General features: G+C 29.9%; 1 protein-coding gene across 1 annotated transcript in view; it reads right to left on the bottom strand.

Moving 5' to 3' along the window:
- Positions 1 to 21,379, bottom strand: part of LOC108910268 (protein sister of odd and bowel-like) — a 50,613-nt gene that overhangs the window by 28,054 nt on the left and 1,180 nt on the right. The window lies entirely within an intron of this gene.

Raw genomic sequence — 21,379 nt, 5'->3', positions numbered from 1 at the left:
GGATCAATGACTACAAACCCTGTCATGTCATGGAATGTAACCAGAAGACTTAAAGTCTAGATACAGATTTTCTTCTGGAAATTGTTCAACATAATGATGAAAATGATAAGACATCGGAAACTTTGTGGCTACAATCAAATAAATAAACAGTAGTAGTGTATATTATTTCTAAATCTGTGGTCAAGCCGTGTGCCGCTCTTTGCTCACAATACACAATGCTACTGACTGCCATAAAAAGTGTGTCATACACTTGACCAAGCAAAGCATCAAATTCAATCGCACAAGCACAAACGACAAAGAAATGCAAGGCAAAAAACATGGATTATTCATTGTCATGCCTGGCCGATAGGGTAGGCATTAGGGTACCGCTAGATACGTATCGAATAAAATGATCGATGCGAAGCTTCAGATCAGAAGCAGACATGTACCTACATGTTATTACACCATGTCGGATAGTGGGATTACTAAAATATGAAGTAGTTGATGCTTCGCTACTACCAGTAAAATCCATTAAAACATCAATGCGCCTGTTACTTCGGTAAATATTGAACGGTCATTTTCGTTTTTGAAATGGGTATTTACCGATCTCCGGAGAACCGCGAAACACTTAGGAGAACTTAAATCGCTTTCCTTATGAGTAAAATTATTATTTTGTTAATTTCTACAATACTTTGAATTTTATCTACTTTTTTATTTAATTGGGTATTTCGTTACATTAATTTCAAGAACAAAATGTTTAAAAAGATTTATATTGAATAACAAAACTAAAAAAGAAATCTTTGCGCCAAAAGAATCATTCCATGCGTTAATTCTATAAACTTATTTTTGCTTAGCTAGAAAAACCATGGAAGACTGCAACCAACTGCAACAAATCCACTGTAATACTGATGAACTGAGAAAGTTGTGTTCCACAAAAAATTATAGCAGCATTAAAAAAAGTCCGATGAAATAACAAGGATTTTTTCGCAACCTACATTTTAAGTTCTTCTTCTTCTTCTTCTTCTTCTTCTTATTCTTCTCCTCCTCCTCCTCCTCCTCCTCCTCCTCCTAGTGGTTGGTCCTAATAAGTCCCATAACACTGCGGCCTAATTAGGCCTATTGTGCGTCCCACTATTAGTCCTATTCAGCAAGATTTGTCCTTTTTACAAAGTCCAAAAGCTTCCTTGCTGACACTTCTCTCAGTTCCTTGGGTTCCAAATAAGGTCTCCCAAGGAGCGCCATTCTGTTGCGTGCAAATCCCGAGCACTCGCCCAGGATATGAAGAGAAGTTTCATCCGCCGATTCACATCCTCGGCACACCATACTGTCTACAAGCTTTAGCTTATGTACATTTTAAGTTACTCAATTTATGACTGTTTTTCCCCCACTACAAGTAATAACAATTAAAAGTGTTTGCGAAAACGGCAGATTTATCAACATAATATTACGGTTGATTTTGGATAGATTTTTTTAACCTAAAATTAAACGGATTTTTTAATCTAAAAAAAAATATTATTTAGAATGGAATTAATTCACTTAATTATCATAAGTATGAGGTTAATAGTGAAAACAATGGCGACACACACCTGAAAATATTGATTAGATAATGATTGTGTAAATAAATATGCTGTAAAATCAGTTATATTTCCTTTACATATATTTTATAATGAAAACGGTACATTTGTAATACACCAACATAAACAGGGCACAATGTATGTTGCGGAAAATATATTTCATACTTTTTCCCACATGGTATATTACTGCAACGAAGGATGTAGTTTTTTAAATTAATATAAATATCAAATTGTGTTTAACATATACATAGACATAAAAACATACGTAAAAAACGTTTCGGACATACTGTCAGTACCTACAATATTTGTTAAGATAGAATTCCAAGAAAAGAATAAGCCAATAAAGTTCTATTATCAGCAGGGACGTCCCTTGAAATTTTCCGCGTTATTTTCAGAATGTTAAAATATATATATCATTTACAAATAAACTAGAAGATAATCAATTATAAACACGCTGCTACAAACAAAGGAATAAACAAAGAAACATTGAAATATATTATATTTAAATAAGTGCTACGGTGAACTTCACGCCGCCAATGTCTTTCTACCTCGGGTGTCGAATGCGGTTAATACCAAAAAAGTGACGCAGGGGTCTCCTTGGAATTTTAACTCAATTTTATTAATTCTACTCAAGTTCCTTTAGGATTTTTTTGTCCATAGCTGTATGTTAATTAACTATATAACAAATATGAAGTTATAAAGCAGTAGGAACTCAAAATCTTTGTGTAAAAATAATATATAAAGAAACATTTCCTTTTTTATGTTACAAGAGTATTGGAAACCTAATTCTAGTGCAAAACTGACGCAAACTAATGAAAATACAAATATATGGCCTTCTGCACCATGCACCTGTTAAAATTGATGTTTTCGAAGGTACCTGAAGTGATCTTTAAGTGGGTTTGACGAGAGGATAAGGATACCCCACCCCAGGTGATATTTTAATGCGATGTATACTTTAGATTAGTCAGGTACAAATTAAGTGAAACATTTGGAATAAAAAACGACACCCATTCGAATGCTCCGGGATATACTTTAACTGATTTTTATGTTTAAATATACAGCGTGTCGCCAAACAAGGTCACGCGTTTCTAAGGCAGGTGCATGTAGATCAAGACACCAAAAATTATTTTTTACAATAAATAGAGTAACATACATATAAAAAAGGATTTAATGTGACATGTTACATTATATTATATATTTTATGTCACTATTATTTTCTCAATATCATATGTTTGTGTAATTTTTCTTCAGCTTTGAAAAATATGTTAAAATTTGGAGAATACCGTCTTTGAAAACAAAAAACAGTGTTAATTTTGTTTTAATATTTCATGACTAAACCAAAAACCTCGTTAAAGTAAAATAACAAAATATTTTAAAGAAACGCAATATACCTACTTACAAGAAACGTTAATCACATAGTTTACGTACGTTGCAATTAATCTTTATAAAAATAGGGAAAACTGAACAATACAAAATTATTGTAGTTAATTTGAAGCGAAGGGAAGAAACTTTAAACTGATTAATTAATTGCACCTGCTTGCGATTTTAAGTTAGTCCAAGCTGTGAAGTTATAAGAAGCTTCAAAAGAGTTATTGTATTGTTGAAAAGGTCTAAAATAAACTCAAAAATGTACTTAAAAGTAATGTGGATTATAAGGCATTTTAAGGAGGTATATCGTGTTTACTTAAATGCTCATATACTTGAAATTTATATAGCGTATTACCCAGTGCTCCCTCTGTGCGTCATATTTATTTGAAATTTTTTTTGATTCTAGATTTTGAGATATTGTTGTTGAAAGTTGTTCATTTTAACATAAGTTTATATGGCGAAGATGGACGGTGCGGCTCTTTTTTTGCTCATAACAGAAAAAAATGTAGAAATTGTGAAACAATTTTTTTCCGTAGATAGTACACAGTATTATCATATTTTTCATGTAAAACTAATGTAAGTTTTGAACATAGTACAGCTGTATTAATTAGAAACAGAAGCCAATACTTGCATTTCTGTCTGACTTGAGGATTAATGTGGCAACGTCGCAATCAGCTGACAGGAAGGAGGGAATACATTTGAAACACTTGATAAAAACGAAATTGATTTCAAACATATACATTTTTCCTAAATCCCATGTACATTGTTATCAACAATAAATTATCCACAACAGATGATTTTTTGTAATGTTTTTAAAAAACTAGATTAATTAAAAAAGACTAAGAAGCTGTGATATATTTATTGGAATGAAGAAATACAGTTGATAAATCCTTTTAATATATTTAATGGTTTATAAAAACATCGTAATCCGTACCCAGCAATATTTAGGGTTACATAAAGTTTTCTGAGATAAAAGCATTTGTACAAAATAACAAAGGAACATAAATATTTCTCAGAAAACTTTATATCTACAAAATTAGTTATAGTTGCAAAACTTTTGTAACATTACTAAAATAGAGATTAAGAACAGTGAGTAATAATGTAATTTATATCACATCAGAACCTTCAAAATTGCATCCAACATTTTCTTTTACTTGGAGGAGAGATGGGCGCGAGTTTCGTTTCATTTCTTTAGAACTAAATTAACATAATTCTCGTTGTTTTACCAGTTCACATGATTTACGGATTTTGAATAAAGGATACAAATCTTCGCGAGGATAATACGATATATTTGATATTGTACATAGTTTACACACAATACATTTTTGAACGCGTACGCATCTTTATCCGAATTTGACGTGCAATATCTCCCGATGTCTGTAGGTTCGCAGTGTGTACAACTGCTAGTCAATTATTAGCGTTGTTGCCACATCTACATAGTCTTTATGCGTTCATTAAATACAATTTAAAACTACTTAAATATGATATTTTTATATTGTTATTAGTCAATATGTGTGCTCTGTGCATATGAGTAGATTTCTTTGCTATATAGATAATGTTTATCGCAAATAATTTCAATAGAATTTATTTTTTTCAAATTGGCAGCGGGTTTTAGTTTCATAAGAAAAGCATAGGACCCCCCCTGCGCTCCTCACTTCCCTCGGACCCCGATATTCCTCCTTAATGGTTGGAGATTAAGATATTAATTAACGTTATTTTAGCGTTCGTGTTCTACTGGGTATTAAATACATTTTAATTGAATTGACTTTATCTGATAAAATTTTTAGAAATATTTTTGAATTAGCTACGAAATAACTTAAAAAGGAAAGTTAAATAAAAGCATAAATATTGGTTACGAAAAAAAATAATTCACATTAATCATATTGTGTTTCATATAATATCTACTGTTCTATTAACATTTAAGAATTTCATTAGCAAGAACGTCACTGAAAAAGCAATCTTAGTACAATGTACTAATGTAATAATAAGACCATTCAATAGTGGCATATTTAACATACTGGTCTTTGTCAAGGATGATAGAATAACAAGAATACTTCTTTAAAAGATTACATTATTTAATAATTTCAGTGTCATGTACATGATTATCTGTATTAATATTTTGCACATCCTTTGCATCAGTTAAGAATCTTGTCTATATGTTAGATATTCTTTACATACCTATTTTTGATATCGAAGAACATTGTTTGGTAGGATTTTTAGAAAAAAAAATGAATTAACCTTTAACATAAAGTAAAAATACGACAGGTAATAGTGAAATATATATTCTGCTATTTTATCTTTTCTTGTGTCCCATATTTCACATCATACGTATACCATATTGCCCAGATTTTGTTTGATGAAGAAAAGAAATATTGTTTTATTAATCCTTCATATTTTTTTAACTGGGTAAGTCATAAAGTTCTTCCTTTTTGCCAAAAAATAACAGCATCTGCCTTTTTACTCTACACTAATAAGATATTCTTAATTCAATACGTTATATTTTTGAAATTCCCTCAAATCCACGACTTATTTTATAGAAAGGTTTACGATACATACTTAAACGATACTGTATTACTAAAACGTTGGGTTAGATAGTTCACACATAATTTGAATAGCCCACGATTTCTGATAATCACCTTATTTGTTCGAAGACTTCAACGGTCGGCAACACACGAAACCTTACGTATACCTGCTAATATCTGCGAGTGGGTTGGGTTCCTAACGATCTATATTTTCAGGCAGATAGGAGATCGCAACGTAGTTACATTGGTAATAGTCGACACACAAATCAGCGAGTCTTTGATAAATTTTTTCAAGCTTGAACTACAATTTTACAAAATTGAAAATATTCATAAATATAAATAAGTACCTACTACTTATTTAATTATAAATTGCATTTAGCTACAAAAAACTTTATCGCAATATTATATTTTCTTTTTCAATGATAACACATATGTACAAACTTCTCAATAATCATATTGATAAATGGCATATTCCTATAGTTATTTTCCTGTTTTAGTTTTCAGTAAACCATAATTCTAAATCTGTACTGTACAATTTTTTGCTGATTTAAACTATGATTTGATTTGGTAAGAACAAAGGAGTATGTTGTTTACGGCGCACTTGATATCATTTTCGTTACACCTCAGAAGACTGAAGATTATATTTCCACGGACATGGCTTTAATTAACCTTGGATTAAAAAAGGAGGGCAATACACTTTGTCCATATACCCCATTTTTGTACTTAATTGTTAAATATATTTACGAAAACAAGAATATTTAGGTAGGTACGCATTTCAGTTCTTGGTAATTGTTCTGTTCTACTTTATTTTAACTGTATTAGGCTAACTGAAATAAATTATTATTTTTTAAATCCTATGAAATGGAGTCAAACAATGATCTTTGATACCAAAGATGTAGATTTGCAGAAGGCATCTGCCCTATAGAAAATCTGATGATATTACGAGAAACAATTAGGTACTCTATGAGTTCCTCAACTAGCCTTGAATTATACACAGTATTCATAAATGATTACAAGCCACGCCGATCGTCATCGTGGTTGAAAAAAATCTAGTACATCAATCACCTGCCGGTAAAACAGAACTGATGGTCACGTGTCTTGTAATCATTTATGAAGACTCTGCGTCAGCAATATCTGGTAAACCGTTAATAGTTAATAAATACAAAAATTAAAAATGACATCTCAATATTAGATACTAATTAATAACATTTAAAGCAAAAATAAAAAATATATATCTAAATATTATTGATCAAAAACATCATTTTTAATTTTAATTTTAGATGGTTATTAATCAGTATATTTTAGATACTCTAGTATAATTCAGTGAGGCATGTTGTCTATAAAGTAGTTGTTTCCCGCGACACCAACAGATAAGAAAGATATCTATGAGCTTCGATATTTTTGTAGATATATCTAAATTTTTTATATCAATGAACATTTGATATAATTCAAAAAATGTATGTATGTATTTGTATGTCTTAATACATATTAAAAAATAATGTTCTATCTTCGACTTTAGCTGAAAAAAATTAGGGTTTATTGCTATAATCTCGTGTTCAGGAATCTCCTAGGTATACGTATTAATTTCATTAACTAATATAAAATAGATGTAGTAAATATAGAAACAAGGATTTGTTAGAGATGCAGGCGAATCGTTTATAAACAACAGTTTTTATATGGGTTGTAAAACTAAAATTTAAAATTAACCCGTCGAAACGTTTCTAGAACTCTATTACAATTTCTTGCAAAGAAATATTAAAAATATGTTTTGTATAATAAAAGTATAAATTAAATATAGTAGGTAGGTATACCTACTGCTTTCTGTTTAATATTGGTTTTATCCACATTATAATTTCCACTATATTTAAGTGACAATTTCAATGAAAGCATTGCTTTAATATGAGTGTACAAAATGAGAATTGTTTCTCACCTTCCGTCGGCTGACGAGAGCAGGAGCGTGGATACGGCTCGTTTAAATAGTTAGTTAATTGCAATATAAATTAGCTCAACATAACCTATAATCAAGTTATATTAGAATTAAGTATTAAATATTTGTTCTAGAGACACATTACATCAGGTACATAATTTACTCACCACATTAATTAATATTCTTTTGAGTAACAGGAAATGTTTAATATGCAATAATATGAACAGTAACATTGGAAATATGTGGACTTTTAATTACTTTACTGGCTAATATATTTATAAAATTTCATTTTTAGTTAAGTAAGTTGTGAATTTAGTTTTAGATAAGAAGATAACTGGACATGCCATCAAATGTGATATTGATCTTAAAAATTGATGGGGTTGCCGCGCCTATTTCGAGTTCAAATTTTGGTGAGACAGGTGCATGTCAAACTAAACTTAAAATTTACTAAAACATTTAAAATACAAGTAGGGTCAAAATACACGTCAATAAGATGGAGAATACTTCCCATATGTGATAAATTAAACAAACAATTTAGAATCTTTTGATTCAAAGTTCAAAGTGAATAATAAAACCAAATGCAAATATAATGTATCACTGGAATTAGAATGTAGGTACTTACTGTATCAGATTATACATGATAATTATAGTTTTATCTGTTTAGTGGAAAAATCATAGACACTACGGCGTCTTTCCCACACACTATATGACCCCCACATTTACCCTAATTCTTCAGAATGAATTAAATCTATTTGAGATAAATTTGCAATCAAAGAAGGAGGGGCAGAGGGAAATACAGTTTTATGTTTACAATTTTTTTTAAATATAAAATATTTTACAATCTGAATATTTTTTATTTCTTTTGGGTGGTGAAATAAATATTTTCCGAGGTTTTAAATCCATATTTCCCAAATAGGGATTTGAGGTTATATCTTAATAATACTAACGGCACTAGTGAAATACGATGCAAGTTTAAAAATGTTTTTGCTTTTGATTTAAACAGGTCATATAAATATTGACTTTATTTAAAGATTCGCAATTATTCTTAAAATGTTTATCAGATAAAGCCTTTCATACCAAATAACTAAATACATAAAAAAATATCGTAAACAATCCAGTAATTAATATTTATCAAAATTGTAAATTGACATATTGAATTTATTAAATAGGTAGCTAATGTTGCAAATTTTCAAGGAAAATATTTACTATTTTATTTCTAGCGGCTATAGCATCACTGGACAAAAAGTAATACGTATTAGATAATTGCAATAACGTACTTAACGATTTCTGCATTTGAAGAATTGCTTTTTCAAGTCTATTTAAAATTGTCATAATGAATATCTGCTATTACTAGCATCAACGGGATCAATTTATAAATTATTTCCAGTTAGATCAGAAGTCGAGAACAATTTATTTATTTGAAATAACATACTGTACAATTCCCGAGATTGTCGCTACGTTCTTGACATTTAAATACATATCGCCGTTTCCTTTAGAAGAAATCCTAAACCTAGAGATTAAGTCTTTAAGGTTCTTAAAGATCAAGGCCTCTCACTATAACAATACGGATTAGTAAATATATCAAAACTTCCAGTCCGGCAGTTCCTTCTGAAGAAGAGAGCGCTATGTATCGAAACGTAGAGAAGTTTAAACACGACAACCTACTCGAAAATTGTGCAACCATAGACAACAGCCATAGAAGGTTTCAAACCAAAATACTTCTCTAAGACTTTATGTTTCATTTTCTTAAACTGTCTGGTTACAGGTGTATAAAATTTAATACCTTGAACAGCACAAAACTTTTAATTACAATTACAGTTTTGTATTTTTTCAATTCGGTACTACCCAGAAACCGAATATATACGTTTTATTGAGCAGTGTGGGGAATTTTGTGGTAGTTAAGGCAAGACCAATAAACTCTGCTTTTAAAGTAATTGGTTGGTGTCAGCTAAGAAGATGCTAAGTCGCAGAATAGATTGTTCCTTTTTAAGAGAACAACAATATATGTCGTTCTTTTTCTGCACTAATTTAATGCCATCTAGTTAACGGTCAACTAATCATGACACTGTATTTATGAATTCGCTAATTTCCATTTGTTCCTTTATAATGTATTTATTGTTCTAATTTTAAAACAGCATGTTTAAGGCTGGCTTGAGTGTAAATTTTCAAACACGTAACACTAATTCAGAAAAAAAAACTATGGAAAATCTTTGTCAAAATTTGACGAGCTCCTAGGTGTCAGACTTTTAGAGAGTGTTTTATCCGCCTATAAAAAAATTTCAAAACAATCACAAATTAGAAGTAACAGTATCAGTGACAATTAATTACTTTGTATTTGTATTATCGTTTGAACAAAACTTATGTTACCATAAAATTCATGAGAAAATAAAAAACAATCAATTTTATCTGTCCCACTTATTGTATTCTCTACTCTCAATGGCTGTCAGCAAAAAGTCAGAAGGTGGTTATAACAAATTTTGTTACTACTAATAATATAAAATAAATACCACAAAACAATATTTTTAATAAGTTAACGAAACCAGTTAGTGAGACTACCGTGGTTGTTATTTCATAATCATTGCTAGTCTCCGAAAAAAATTAATATGTACCACCTACAAGCAGCTAAATTATAAAATGTAAAATTAATAGGGCAAACCCTTATTACCTATTATCGTTGTTATTTATTACAAAATTTAGCTCATCACTGCACAAACATGTCTAATGCGTCTATTCTTTTTAATTGGAAGCACATGCAGCTCACTTGAAAGAATATCCTGAATACTAAGGAATTTTCTTAAGTAAGATCTGAAATATTGTATAGGAAATATTGAATATTTCTGTTTGACATTTCCTTCTGTATAATAAATTTCATGTATTTATTGTATATTTTCTCTAATTTAGAAAGGTTTCATATTAATTAATGTAATTTTACTATACCAGTTTAAGCGATGTTTCTAATTTTTAGAAATTTTACTCTGTAAATTTACCTACACTTTAAAGAATAGAAATCAGTGAAACTTGATTTTCTTCAATTGGAACACCAGATATATGAGTTTATTGTACAAATACTTTTCTCTGCGTTAAATCAAGGTATATTGTTGTAATAGAATGAATGGTGGCAAGGAATTTAAAATAAAGGTTTAAAAAATTTTAAAAATTAATTTTGAAATAAATTATAAATTTGACTAAGATAGTTCACAGAAATCAACCAATAGGAGAGGAGGAGGTATTTGAAACTGAAAAGGAAAACATATAGAATAAATTGAAAATAGTATATAATAGATAGAATAATCAGAGAAAGAGATATTTCAAACAAAAATTATTGTATTCAAAATTTATATTTGTGATTGGCAAAAAGATTTGTATTGCTAGAATTAAGATTTAAAAAATAATGAGACATGAAAGAAAAGTGTCGGGCAACTAGGAGATGAGAGGAATCAATAAGAAAAAAATTGGTATGAAGTTTAAAAATTTTATTAATAGAGAAATAAATAAGTTATTGTCGAAGAAGAATCAAGAAGAATTAAAATATGTATAAAGAATAAACGTTTGATGAATATAAAGGTTTTGAAATAGAGAAGAAAAAGTCATTGTCAAAAAAGAATCAAGAAGAATTAAAAATTTTTATGAAGAATAGAAGTTTGAAGAGTATAAGTTTGATATTGATGAAATAAGGACAAATATGTTAATGTCCAATGAAAGTCCAAAGTGATAAGAAAAGGAAAACATACCGATACGCACATGAAAAATATACACTATTTGAGTGAATTTCACGGAATAAACGGGCACAAGTGAGTTTAGTTAACGAAAATACAAAAGTAAATTATGTTATGGAGAATATGACCTAATTCACAATCAGGAGAGAGGAAGAACGGAACAGGAGACGAGAATACCATACATGGACTATAATGACAGATGCTAAACCAAGAACATTGACAGGACTAGATGCAGAGTAGAACGTGAAATACAACAAGGACAAAGGATAAAAAATATTGTGGTGAGACAGACTAAGGAAGGTATAAAGAACTAAATGTGTTAAATTTCATAGGCAATATCCAATTGTTGTATATCATTGTTTAGTTTACGATTTGGCGTAGGATAGAGTAGGGAAAGATTAGTTTACTTCTGATTACGGAAGTGTAACAAGTTTTTTTACATTGAACATAGACAAAATAAAACAAATTGTTGGCCAGTTACATCAAATTTATTTATTTAATATAAATACCAATGGATGATAGGAATTGATTTAGTTTGAAATCACTTTTCTATAATAAATATAATATTTTTGGTTTAGTAAAACTTAAATACAATTTTTGTTTTTATTTTAGTATCAATTGCCAAATAAAATTAATTAATGTAATAAAATTTTAAAATCAAAAAGCCTTTCTCAAAAAAAAAAAAATTAAGACGCAATTTGCAGACAAAATTTAAATTAAAGTTTAATTATGTGCTCACATGAGCTGGCGATGAACTAGAAGAAAAGAAGGTCTGGTGAGAAGAAGAAGAAGGAGGAGGAGGATGATGAGGAGAAGAAGAAGAAGAATATAAGCAAGTAAAGGTAAGAAAAAATTTACATCTCACGAAATTATTACAATAAATTTACGGAATTTCTTAAATAATGTTTCCTTTTTTTTTCAACAAATCCAATTTTTTGGAACCTTGAAAGAACTTTCCCATATGTCCATCGCACTGGTTCTCGATGGGACAAACCGTATACACATTATTATTATTTTATTTAAATACGATGTTTGGACTTTCTCTTATCTAACAAACCTAACGTAAAACGATAAAATATATTTAACTTCAGTGTCTACATCGCAATAAATAATATAAATGGCATAGATTACGGGTTCAGGAGGCGTCATAACACTAACTCGCCTTAGCCATATTTAATAGAATTATAATTCGATTTTCTATAACGAACCCATTCCGAATAAACTAAGTATTTGTAACGCTCAGGCTGCGCCTCATAATAACCGCGTCCGGCTTTAAAGAGCTAAATGTCATAGACTTTCATCGGAAATATAAGCGACCATGTTGTTAGCCTCAGTCGAGGAGAATCGTCATTGGTAAGACGCCAGTAAATCCGAAGGTAAATCTAATCTGGTATGTTGACAGCACATCGTACGCACATATAATTTAATGTTTATTATCACAACATCAGGATATGAATATATGTAGATATATTACCTAGTGGTCAATAATTTGACGATGTATTAAAGGACTGAAGGCTGGGGTATTACTTTTCGGGGAAATGTTGTAAAGTCCGGTGGATGTCCTTATCGTGTCATGTTTAATTTCAAACGTAATAAGTAATTTAGATTTCAATTATTTTTTATCGTTCTTCGTGGAAAAATGTGAAATTTAAGGGTTGTATATATTTCGCATCTTCATTACTAGTTTCAGCTTTATGCCATCATCAGATAAAAAAATGACTCTCATATGGAAGAAAAATTAAACATAAGTGTACTAATAAACGGCATTATAAAATTTTGTAAAAAAAGTAATAACATTTTCATTATTTAACAAAATTTGGTAATTTATTGGTAGCAAGTAAAGCAATTTTTTCCATACGATTGTTATTTTTAAAAGTATACAGGGTATTTCAGAAAGACCTCCCTTAAATACATGGAGGGGATGATAGTACCTCAAAAAAATAAGATTTTTTTGTCTTATGAACTATATGTCTATCTCCTCTTGTTTTCGAGATACAAAACGACAAAATAAAATTTTTAAAGTAGAATTTTTACGAAAATTCCCAAACGGTGCGAAATATTTTTATGAAATTTGGCATTCCGGGGTTTTTAAGGACGCAAAAGACGCTGGTCTAACTATTTTTTGGATATTTCATAGAGGGCGCTAGTTATGCTACATTTCTATTACATTTTAAGTTTTATTTTTTTTAAAGTTAGGTTTTTTACCATTCGGGTTCCAAGTATAGTTTTATTATTTATTTATTACCGTCGCTAGCCGCACGGTTTAAGGCGTCAGTACTTAAATCGATCTATCGATCTGCCTGGGTTTCGAATCCCGCGGCCGGTAGACCGTAGATTAGATATGCTTGTACGGAGGATTGGCACCCTCTGTGCAGGTATGGTGGGGTGGAAGAATGTTGGCTTGGGCCAATGTGAGAGATTGACACCGGTTGGCATTTGATCACCCCCCTAATTAATGAGGTTTTCCAGGTTTCCCTCATTCCTGCACTGAATGGTGGTTAGGGCCTACCAACATAAGTCGTTCCTGGGCGCAAATGCGGCCTGCGTAATAATAATATGCCGCCTCCTCTCCCGCACAAGTCTCCGACTTCTGGGCTAATTCTCGTAGTTAGAATAAGGAGTAGAGATATTATTACTATATTATTATTATTATCTGAAAATAATGTACTCTTGTTAGAACTTCCTAATGTGAATAATTTTCGATAAAAAAGGGTTTTAATTGAACTCTTACAATATCACCGTGTACAAAATAAGTGACTTTTCTCAAAGTAGGCTTATTTCAAAACTTATTAATGGATGTCTCATAAACAACGCATACATTCTTAGTAATATTTTAAACTAATTAACTTTATATCAAAATTTTAGTGATTTTTAGTGATTGTAATTGTAATGACTAATTACAGTCACTTAAATTTTAATATAAAGTTAATTAGAGTTTAAAATATTACTAAAAATGTATGCGTCGTTTATGAGACACCCATCAATAAGTATTGACATAAGCCTACTTTGAGAAAAGTCACTTATTCTCTTCACCGTAATATTGTAAGAGTTCAACTAAAAGCCTTTTTTCTCGAAAACCGCCAACATTAGGAAATTCTAACAAGAGTGCATTATTTTTAGAAAACAAAATTATACGTTAGAAATTGGAGCCCAAATGGTGAAAAATCTAACCTTAAAAAAATTAGAAATGTAATAGGAANTCGATAAAAAAGGGTTTTAATTGAACTCTTACAATATCACCGTGTACAAAATAAGTGACTTTTCTCAAAGTAGGCTTATTTCAAAACTTATTAATGGATGTGTCATAAACAACGCATACATTCTTAGTAATATTTTAAACTAATTGACTTTATATCAAAATTTTAGTGATTTCTAGTGATTGTAATTGTAATGACTAATTACAGTCACTTAAATTTTAATATAAAGTTAATTAGAGTTTAAAATATTACTAAAAATGTATGCGTCGTTTATGAGACACCCATCAATAAGTATTGACATAAGCCTACTTTGAGAAAAGTCACTTATTCTCTTCACCGTAATATTGTAAGAGTTCAACTAAAAGCCTTTTTTCTCGAAAACCGCCAACATTAGGAAATTCTAACAAGAGTGCATTATTTTTAGAAAACAAAATTATACGTTAGAAATTGGAGCCCAAATGGTGAAAAATCTAACCTTAAAAAAATTAGAAATGTAATAGGAATGTAGCATAACTAGCACCCTCTATGAAATATTCAAAAAAATAATTAGACCAGCATCCTTGGCATCCTTAAAAACCCCGGAATATCAAATTTCATAAAAATTTTGGAAATTTTTGTAAAAATTCTAATTTAAAAATTTTATTTTGCCGCTCTGTATCTCGAAAACAAAAGGAGATGACATATGGTTCATATGACAAAAAATAATTACTTTTTGACGTACTATCACCCTCTGTATTTACGGGAGGTCTATTTGAAACAGCATGTATATTTTATTATTAGTTACGTATTTTTATTTTACTACAGAGCTGATTCAAATACACCGTAAAAAGAATTGAGTAAATTTGCACTCAAAATCAACATAATTTTTTGTTAAGACGGGTCCATAACCAACTCTGTTAAAATAATAACATTATTTGTGGAATAATGTAATTTTTACTTTGTTACATTATTTTTTACTGAGTAAATTCAAAAAATCCTATTAAATGAAATCGAACAATGTTCTTCAATACCAAAAATCCAAACACGCAAAAGATCTAATCTCACAAACAAGATTCCTAACTGTTGATATTGCGAGAAACAACTACTCTATGGGAATTATTTTAGGAAAAAAGTGTCATTTTTATTACTGATGATGGCGTAAAGTCGAAACTAAAAAAGAAAACAAATTATTTTACATAATTTACCCCTTCTCCAGATGTATGGAATACAGCTATAGATTTTATTTTGATAACTAATCTGGTTTTTTACCAGATAATACTTTTTACGCAATACTTGTATAAGAGGGTATTTATTTTGTTGCAAGAAATATTTACCTGATTTTTGAACACGTAATACGAGGTGTGGCTATAAAATAATGAGATTCATACATTTACATATACTTAATTATTGTCCCTTTCAATATACACCCTTTCTCTATCTCTTCACCACTCCATTAGAAATTTCCATAGGTCAAAACAATGCTGGAACAATGCTGTGAGCTTGTTGATAACGCGTGCTACTTTTTCTTTCACAGCTTCAACGGTCTGAAATCTTGTTTCCTTTAAAGCAGATTTGACCTTAGAGAACAGATAAAAACCACATGGTGTCAGGTCAGGCGAATAAGGCGGATGGTCTAACACTGGGATGTTATACTTGGCTACAAACTCCTTGACAGATGTTGCAGTGTGAGCCGGTGCGTTGTCCTAATGAAAAAACCACGACTTTTTTTTCCACAATTCGATTTTTTTTTCTATTTTTTTTTTACGGAGTCTAGCAAGAACTTCGAGGTAGTAATGTTGATTAATCTTCAGGAACCCAGTGAAAGTACACAATCTCATAGATTCGAGAAAAAACAATTGCTTTGAATATTAATCTGCTCTTTGGAACTTTTTTAGCTCTCGGTGAATTTGGGCTCTTTCAATGCATGGATTGACGCCCAGTTTCTGGATCATAAGTGAAAAACCAAGATTTGTCGCATGTTATCACTCTTTCCAAGACGTTTGGGTTATTTTCAATGGTTTTTAAAGTGTCACAACAAATATTTTCCCGAGCTTCTTTTCGTTCGATTGTGAAAATTTCGGCACCACTTTCACACACATTTTTTGCACGTTCAAATTCTCGTGTAAAATTTGCCTTACGCATTTTTTGTCAATTCCTACAGTTTCAACAATAGCACGAATAATTAATCGACGGTCAGATCCGATTAAATTAGGGATTTTTTCAAATTTTTATCCGTTTTTGACGCGGAAAAGCATACCGGGCGTGTGTCATCTTGCAGAACAAAAAATAAATCTTGTATAAATGAAGGCCAAGGACAAACTAGTACGTCTGCAGATACGGTAAAGCAATCGGAACAGGAATCTTCACGCTACACAGTTGTCGCTCGTACGACTTTGGCGCATGCGTAGTTCGTCTGTAGTAGCATCAGTCTGGTAATTTTATAGCCACACATCGTATAGAGTTGTAAGATTTGGTACCAATTCTGATATAAAATTTAAGAGTATTTAAAAGTTTCTATTTTTTTTCAAAACAATTATTAAATATGCATTAAAACCGCCACATTAAAGTTTTTTTACATTTATTTCTCACATCTATTTCATTTCTATTATATCCTCAATTATTTATTTAACATTTGAAGTATCCTTTTTTTTTGTACTATTCTAATTAGTCAAGATAAAATATTCAACAAAAACCACGTTTTCTTTAGGTTCAAAACTACTAATATTAAAACTATAATACTAGGTACACCAGCACAATACAAACAATTTGTTTTAGCATCCATTGTACCTATTGATATAATACGTATAGGATTAAGAATAATAGAAATTTCAAAATTAAATCTTAACTTTTGAATTAGACATATTCATGGGAAGCGATAAAGTTTTATATAATTTTTATAAATAAATTATAGATATAGTAAATATGTTTTTTCTTAATTATATTTACCAGTACAACTACTGGATATAAATATTTATTAATATACTGGGTGTAATAATTAACCTGCCAAACGTTAAATTAAATTTTGTTAAAAAAACGAAAAGTCAAATGAGAATAGGCCCAAAATGCTTCTTAAGAGATTTACAGCTCCTTGAAAATACGGGTCTTTGGAGGCTTTTTATTATCTCTGGAACTTGGAGGAATAAACAGAGATCTGCAAACCCTAATATTCTCAACAAGTTGGAATATTTCTAAATAGATCAGAGATGATGGAGAAAAACATTGGAAAATGTTAACCCCAATTTCAATAAGTTAGACTGTCAAACTTCATCACTAGATCTTTCAAAAATAAGTAAGGTGCTAATAAATCCAGGTTGAAAATTACGTCCTGAATGGAGAAATGATAACTATTTTCTTATTTTTGAGCCTAAAACCTAGTAATAAAGTTTAGCAGGCTAAATGGACAATCGATCTAGAGATTTACATTTACGCGCGTGGGAGATCTGTTAAAAACAAAAACGGTACACCCTGTCGACATCTGACAGGAGAACCTTGCTTGTAAATAAACATACTATTTTTTAATTTTTCGTTAAAAAAACTATCTACAAAAATGTTGGAGTAGTTTTTATCCATACTCCATGAGTTTTGATGGAGAATAGAACAATACATATTTAAAGTTATTCCTACAAGTTTCGGAGACATGAAATAAAAACCCTCTTCAGAGTCGCATTTTTAGGCTTATGTTTGTTGAAACTTTTTTCGTATAATAAATCTAGTTATGATGCTTTGCAGGATAATGATGTATTTAATAATGATTCTTAATACACTTTTCATACCAAAATTGTGTACTTAATATGGATGTAACAGAAAAAAGTATATAATATACCTACAGTCCGTACCATATTTGTTGAGTTAGAATTGCAAGAAAACAATAAAGTTCTGTTATTGGAACTACTGTAACAATTTATAATGCCAAGGGCGTGCCTTGACATTTTCCGCGTTACTTTCAGAATATCAAAATACTTATATATAAATTATTTTTTTTATTAAAATGTGTTTTTATTTCTTTTACAGTACAACAGAGTTCAAATCATAAATAAGAAATTACATTGAAAATGCACAGGACGATACACTTACGAAGAAACACGTCTACGTCACTGCAAAACACAGTATGCACTGCAAGCGGTACCTCGAGTGTCGAATGCGGTTAATTCCAAGAAAGTGACGCAGGGATCTTCTTGGAATTCTGTGTCAATAATTATCGTACCGACTGTATAGAACCGTGTGTGGAGATTTTATAATTGTTAAGATTCAAGGTGGTGTAGCTAATTAAAAACTATGTTTTAACTACACAATATTAAAAATTTTGAAAAATAAATATTTTTCAATAAAATAAAGTATTTTCTGTGCAAAGTTTATAGTGTTCCGGTAAAATTATTCAACAATATATTTTAATTTTGTTCAAATTCACTTTGTTTGATTTTAGTTGGATTACTAACATTTACAAAAAACTTTATTATTAGAGCTACTTTAATAGGATTTTAGAAGTTTTTATGTTTAACAATTATTTATAGAAATTGGTTGAAAATTTATCACCATTTTTCAGATTTGTGTCATCATTTCGCATGTCATCAATGAACTGGCAATTTATAGGCAAAAGCGAGTGTCAAATTTTAGTTTTGGAACAGAAATCAAACAAGATAACAAGAAACCAGCGACAGTTATTGTGGACTATTTACTGTCTTAGATTAGTATGAAATAACAAAGAGAGAATACTAAAGAATAACTATTTAAATTTGCCGCCAAAAGTAGGTTATGTTAGTACTTTTCCAAGCTCAGGAGTGCCATATTTATCCGATGATATTTCTTCCATTGCTACATTTATTTATTAGATATATAAAATTATTTATTATACAAAATAATTATATTTACAAATATTATTCATTTTAAAATGGAAATATGCAAAATTAAAAAAAAACAATTAGTAATTTTAACTCTATTGACTCAAAATCAATCGTGTTTGGGTATATGCAACAGATTTCTGGATGTGCATATATTCCATGACGATTTCTATAAATGTCTCATCCTAACGTAATTTTGGTGATATTGTCTGAACATACGGATTTGTGGAAGAGTAATAGTTTTTTCTTTTCATTGGAAAACTTTGCAACTTGTTAAAAATATTAAAAATTAATTAATTAAATATGTTCCTGGGCTAAAAGCATTTTAACAATTTTAATTTTTTTTTAACACACAAATACTTTCATAAAAATAACTCATGACGTCGTTTAAGCGTGAATTAAACTGTCGCTGACGGTAAAATATCCAAAGACATAGAGTGAAAAAGAAATCATTTTGTTTCATTATTCATGTTATATTATGGGTTATAATGGGAAAATATACATTAATTGATTATGAAAAATATTAATGAAGCAAGTAATAACAATGAAGTTGTTTTAACTGATCGAGCTGTAAAAACTGGCCAATAAATTAGAATTAGGTATATCTTAATTTATCGGCTAATTTGTTAAAGCTAGAAAATATACCACAATTTTTGCATGTGTTCCAATATCACTTAGTCAGTTTCCTGATCGATTTGTTGTTATAAAAATTGATACATGTAAAACAGTTTTTTTTGTGATCAGTGAAAATTTCGACAGTTTTTCAAATGAAAGAATATATTTTAAACCTAAATACTTTGCCAGCTAAAAAAAATTATGATGGTGCATCCATAGAAACGTCATTCTTATCTCACTAAAAATATCATTTTAAATAAAGGAAATAAGGTGAAATAATATACCTACATGTTCTAATGAAGGACTCGCTTATTTCATTCACTGTTTATTTCAAAATATATGCTTTTTTCAAACAACTTACTATAAAATCAAACTGCGATAAATTTGTATAGCATTTCAGAATACACAATGTACGTTTAGAGAAAGACAACATTTAAGAGAAACAGAGAGGGAAAGGATAGAGTGCGATAGTGGAAAAGCGGGAGGGGCAGAGAGAGAAAGAAATATAAGATGAATTCGCCAGTATAAGTAATTATCACATAATTCTTCATATTACTATTATCTTATTATTTTGACAAAAATTACTTTCAGAATATATTTGTCATTATAAGGAAATTCTGCAGTATAATTAAAGAAGAATATTTCTTGTTTACTTATCCTAGAATTTGGATATCTGTGAAAGTAAAATGAACACCACTTTTTCTGAAATGGATTAATTTATTAACAATCTAGGTGAAGTCATGTTACTAGATCGCCAAAGACCAATTTAATTCGGAATAAAAGGACAGTGTTACTACTTAATAGTTAAAACAATCGTCATTTGAAGAATCAGATATTACTAAATTGCATATTATTATGATATCTATTTTTTTAACGTTCGATTTAAAATGTACATAAGTAGAATATGTAAATAATGGAGTGTTAAGTTGGAAGATCTTCCTGACAGACATTCAAATGTTACAAAATAACATAGCTAAAATTATATTTGTATATTCCAATAGACAGTTTTGTTAATATTAATTTCTTGAAAAGGGCTACTTTTATACTATAATTAAGGTAGCCATATTAGCATTAATAATTATTTAGGTATTAACACTTTCTTAATAGTAGTTAATGTTGCCTAATATGCATTATTGACTCTGTCAAATGAACGACTAATAATAATAAACAGCACCTTCTCCACACAAGAACAATAGTTGCAAAAATAATTATAAAGTACAAAATGCATGACTATTTTTTATATCTATTAACAGATGGCGTTGTATGAGAAAGAACATTATGTGGAGTTGTGATCACGTCACTTGTACTGGAACACCCGGTACATGACTGCGGCATACCGTAATATTTTTCTTAAAAAATATGTCAGAACAAGTTAAAACGAAGTTAGTAAAGGTTAAAGTGCCACGGATTTATTCAAAAATAGCTTTGATACTATGCCGACGGAAGAACAATATCTGTATGAGTATTTAAATATTTCTTTATAAGAAACTGAGTAACATAGACGCCATATTGGAGAAGACCCCCCTACCTACATGCTATATGGTGTAACCTGATTTGTCACCTTGAGTTTTGCGCCTATTTGTATTGAAAAATAACAGAGGGTGGCTCAGATCAGAAATATATGCATACAAATTAAAAACGTAGGTAATATTAAGGTACATAAC

This window comes from Anoplophora glabripennis, unplaced genomic scaffold (assembly GCF_000390285.2).
Source record: "Anoplophora glabripennis isolate ALB-LARVAE unplaced genomic scaffold, Agla_2.0 scaffold436, whole genome shotgun sequence".
Lineage (NCBI taxonomy): Eukaryota > Metazoa > Arthropoda > Insecta > Coleoptera > Cerambycidae > Anoplophora > Anoplophora glabripennis.
The sequence above is the reverse complement of the archived record's forward strand: the minus strand, read 5'-3'. Positions and strand labels throughout refer to the sequence as shown.